Raw genomic sequence first — 5,094 nt, 5'->3', positions numbered from 1 at the left:
GGCCAAAAATAGAGTGCCCGGGAGCTTCCAGACGGCGCTTGGAAGACGGACGGGCTGCAAGCACCCCAGGGAGCATCTGGATGCTCACACGCCCCATCCACAGCTCCACAGCCTTCCAGACCGTCAGAGAAGCACCTTGGAGGCGCCCTGGTAAAAAAACACCACTTTGAAAGTGGTGCCTTTACAAGCCAGGGTGACTCAGGGGTAGGATGGGTACAGCAGGCAGACGTGCGCGGGTGTGGACGCACCTTTTTTGATCTACCTACCTCCCATCCCCGGGGCAGCTTAAAATGCCCATCTGTTATCCCCCAAGGAGATCAAACTTCAAATTGGAGACACAAAAGAAGTTACTTCAGCTCTGCTGGCACACCTGTTTGAAATAGCCCATTTATGCACATGATCTCATAGAAGCTGTTTTCTTACCTTCTGCTTTGGAAAAGGCAAAGGTGGTCCCCGCTGTGCAAGCACCAGTCGTTTCTGACTCTGGAGAGACGTTGCTTTCACAACGTTTTCACGGCAGACTTTTTATGGGGTGGTTTGCCTTTGCTTTCCCCAGTATTTTACACTTATGTGTGGCACAGAGTGTTGGACTAGATGGGTCATCGGCCTGATCCAACAGGGCTTCTCTTATGTTCGTATGTGACACAGAGTGTTGGACTGGAGGGGCCACTGGCCTGATCCAACAGGGCTTCTCTTATGTTCTTATGTGACACAGAGTGTTGGACTGGAGGGGCCACTGGCCTGATCCAACAGGGCTTCTCTTATGTTCTTATGTGACACAGAGTGTTGGACTGGATGGGTCATTGGCCTGATCCAACAGGGCTTCTCTTATGTTCGTATGTGACACAGAGTGTTGGACTGGAAGGGCCACTGGCCTGATCCAACAGGGCTTCTCTTATGTTCTTATGTGACACAGAGTGTTGGACTGGATGGGTCATTGGCCTGATCCAACAGGGCTTCTCTTCTGTTCTTATGTGACGCAGAGTGTTGGACTGGAGGGGCCATTGGCCTGACCCAACAGGGTTTCTCTTCTGTTCTTATGTGACGCAGAGTGTTGGACTGGAGGGGGCATTGGCCTGACCCAACATGGCTTCTCTTCTGTTCTTATGTGACACAGAGTGTTGGACTGGAGGGGCCATTGACCTGATCCAACATGGCTTCTCTTCTGTTCTTATGTGACACAGAGTGTTGGACTGGAGGGGCCATTGGCCTGATCCAACAGGGCTTCTCTTCTGTTCTTATGACTCACGTCCCATATGCTGCCTTTCACACCCGCGCATACACTGGGCTAGACATGCTGCCATTCGTGAGCGTTTCAGTTAGCTCACTTGCACCAAATCAGCGTCAACTACAGAGGAATATTTTTAAAAAGAGCAGAGGTTTGGTTCCCACTCACCACTGAACACTTTCTTCGTTTCTTTGTGCAAGTTGGAGACTGCAATTCTTGCTGCCAAGATGGCATAGTCCGGGTGCTTGGTGGTCAGCGTTGCCGCCGTCTCCGCAGCCAAAGTGTCCAGCTCCACGGTGGTGACCCCGCTGTAGAGACCCTGGATCACTTTCATGGTGATTTGAGCCTGGTCAAAAGAAAACAGGAGTTACTGGTGACATGAACAGGAAAGGAACGATCCCCTGTGCAAGCACCAGTCGTTTCCGACTCTGGGGTGACGTTGCTTTCACAGCGTTTTCACGGCAGACTTTTTACGGGGTGGTTTGCCATTGCCTTCCCCAGCCATCTACGCTTTCCCCGCAGCAAGCTGGGGACTCCTTTGACCGACCTCAGAAGGATGGAAGGCTGAGTCAACCTGGAGCCAACTACCTGAACCAGCTTCCACTGGGATCGAACTCAGGTCGTGAGCAGAGGGCTCCGAATGCAGTACTGCAGCTTTACCACTCTGTGCCACAGGGCTCCTTCAGTGTAGATAGGAAAGGAAAGGTCCCCTGTGCAAGCACCAGTCGTTGCCGACTCTGGGGTGACGCTGCTTTCACAACGTTTTCACGGCAGACTTTTTACGGGATGGTTTGCCATTGCCTTCCCCAGTCCTTTACGCTTTCCCCACAGCAACCTGGGGACTCATTTGACTGACCGCGGAAGGATGGAAGGCTGAGTCAATCTTGGGCCGGCTACCTGAACCCAGCTTCCTCCGGGGATCGAACTCAGGTCATGAGCAGAGAGTTCAGACACAGTACTGCTGCTTTACCACTCTGCGCCACGGGACCACATTGCATTAACAACTGCCTCTTGTAAGAGAATTTCTGGAGCTTATCAGTTCTGGAGAAGTTTTTAGCACATACAAAGTGCCCAAGAAACGGCTTCTTGGATGGTGGTGAAACTCTGGAATGCAATCTCCATGTAGATTTGTCTCTCTCCCTAGGCTTTTTTTTCCCCAGCCACCTGGTGAAGACTTGTTTTGTCGAGAATTCGCCAACTAACTGTCATTGGCCCTCCTCCCTGGTTTTATGCGTTTTGTTTAGAGAGCCAGTTTGATGTAGTGGTTAAGTGCGCGGATTCCTATCTGGGAGAACCGGGTCTGATTCCCCACTCCTCCACTTGCATCTGCTGGCATGGCCTTGGGTCAGCCAGAGCTCTCTTATCTGGGAGAACCAGGTTTGATTCCCCACTCCTCCACTTGCAGCTGCTGGAATGGCCTTGGGTCAGCCAGAGCTCTCTTATCTGGGAGAACCGGGTTTGATTCCCCACTCCTCCGCTTGCAGCTGCTGGAATGGCCTTGGGTCAGCCACAGCTCTCTTATCTGGGAGAACCAGGTTTGATTCCCCATTCCTCCACTTGCACCTGCTGGAATGGCCTTGGGTCAGCCAGAACTCTCTTATCTGGGAGAACCGGGTTTGATTCCCCACTCCTCCACTTGCAGCTGCTGGAATGGCCTTGGGTCAGCCAGAGCTCTCTTATCTGGGAGCACCGGGTTTGATTCCCCACTGCTCCACTTGCACCTGCTGGAATGGCCATGGGTCAGCCAGAGCTCTCGTAGGAGTTGTCCTTAAAAGGGGAACTGCTGTGAGAGCTCTCTCAGCCCCATCCGCCTCACAGAGTGTCTGCTGTGGGGAAAGGAGATAAATGAGATTGTAGGCCACTCTGAGTCTCTGTCCTTGAAAGGGCAGCTGCTGTGAGAGCCCTCTCAGCTCCACCCACCTCACAGGGTGTCTGTCGTGAGGGGAAGAAGATATAGGAGATTGTGAGCCGCTCTGAGTCTCTGATTCAGAGAGAAGAGCGGGGTATAAATCTGCAATTCTTATTCTTCTCTCCCTCCCTCCTGTTTGCTCTTCAAGACTCCCAGAGCTCCTGGCCTGCTTTCTGGAGATTTCCAGCCAAGCAGCTGATTTTTCAGCCCAGCAGCCTATAGCTCCCAAGAAACTGTTAAACAGCAGCTCTGAGACTCTGATTCGGAGAGAAGGGCGGGGTATAAATCTGCAGTCTTCTTCCTCTTTGATTGTTTTAAATATTACAAACTGGCAGGTAAATGCTTTAAATGAACAACAGATATTAAGACCCTTCTCTTTTCGTTTTTCAGAGTAGCCACAAAGCATTCTTTCATTCCCACTCAGCAGATGGAAGATTTCAATTAGGATGAAAAGGGACTTAACCAGAAGTTCCCAGAGCCAAGCTCTGAAAGCAAAGACTGTCCTCGAACAAAAGGCAGGGGGGTCCATTTCCTGACACTTCACTGGTTAGGGAGCTGAAACCCTTTTTCTTGCACACTAAAAGCATATGAACATATGAAGCTGCCTTCTACTGAATCAGACCCTGGGTCCATAAAAGTCAGTATTGTCTTCTCAGACTGGCAGCTGCTCTCCAGGGTCTCAAGCGGAGGTTTTTCACACCTATTTGCCTGGACCCTTTTTTGGAGATGCCAGGGATTGAACCTGGGACCTTCTGCTTCCCAAGCAGATGCTCTACCACTGAGCCACATCCCTCCCAAAACCCTGCAAAGCTTTCTATTTTGAGCTGGTCACTCTGAAAGAGGTCAGAGAAATATTGAGGCAATAAAAACTCCTGAACATATGCAGCTGCCTACTCTTAAAAGAACCCCATGACGCAGAGCGGTAAAGCTGCGGTACTGTAGTCTGAACTCTGCTCACAACCTGAGTTCGATCCTGGCGGAAGCTGGTTTCAGGTATTACTGTTTTATAGATTTAGTGACTTACTGTTCTTAATTTGTGTAAATGAATGTTGTTTAGCCACCCTGAGTCCGCTTGCGGAGAGGGCGGGATAGAAGTTCAATGTAATAAATAAATAACAAATAAATAGGTAGCCAGCCCAAGGTTGACTCAGCCTTCCATCCTTCTGAGGTCGGTGAAATGAGCACACAGCTTGCTGGAGGGAAAGTGTAGAGGATTGGGGAAGGCAAGCGCAAACCACCCCTTAAAAAGTCTGCCGTGAAAACGTTGTGAAAGCAACGTCACCCCACAGTCAACCTTGGGCCGGCTACCTGAACCAGCTTTCGCTGGAATAGAACTCAGGTCGTGAGCAGAGTTCAGATCACACTACTGCAGCACAGCTACTGTGCCAAAACTACAAATGTTAAAATCAGGGCTTTTCCAGAAATTAACTGCACAGCATTATTTCAGAAAACTTTTTTTTTAAAAGGAAGCCTTAAATCTAAGGAAGGGGCCTAATGAAAGTTGTTAGTTGCGTTGCTTTTGAATAAACAGGAATGTGCAATTACTGCTTGGTTCTGAGCAGCTGATCTGTATTCGATTGCATTGTTTATAGTGTCGCAAATTTCTTTGGAGCGCTCAAGACCTGATCGAAGCCAACGGCAGTGGGACCAAGCTGTTTTCCAGGTCAGAATAAGGCAACTTCTACACAGCTTCTCTCCACCAAAAAGAATGAGAAGAGGAGCTCCAGACAGACTTACAGGGTCCACGAAGTCTAAGTTGAGACCGTAGCAGAGCTTCTGAATCCGGGAGGTGATCTTGTCAAACATGACCCGCTCATGGCGGCCATCTGCCAAAGACAGAGAGAGAAACGTCAACTATTTCTAGGCAAACCTTTGTATGACATGAGAAGGGTCTAGCTAAAGAGCACCCCCCCACACCACCACCTCTGCTCTGATACCAGAGAAAAGAAAGCCAGGT

General features: G+C 50.0%; 1 non-coding gene across 1 annotated transcript; it reads right to left on the bottom strand.

The window, feature by feature from the left end:
- Nucleotides 1–3,858: 3,858 nt before the first annotated feature.
- TRNAP-GGG (transfer RNA proline (anticodon GGG)) lies at nt 3,859–3,932 on the bottom strand. Its single transcript has one exon. It is a non-coding gene; the product is annotated as a tRNA-Pro (tRNA).
- Nucleotides 3,933–5,094: the final 1,162 nt, after the last annotated feature.

This window comes from Heteronotia binoei, unplaced genomic scaffold, assembly GCF_032191835.1.
Source record: "Heteronotia binoei isolate CCM8104 ecotype False Entrance Well unplaced genomic scaffold, APGP_CSIRO_Hbin_v1 ptg000509l, whole genome shotgun sequence".
Lineage (NCBI taxonomy): Eukaryota > Metazoa > Chordata > Lepidosauria > Squamata > Gekkonidae > Heteronotia > Heteronotia binoei.
This window is presented reverse-complemented; position numbering and strand designations above follow the sequence as displayed.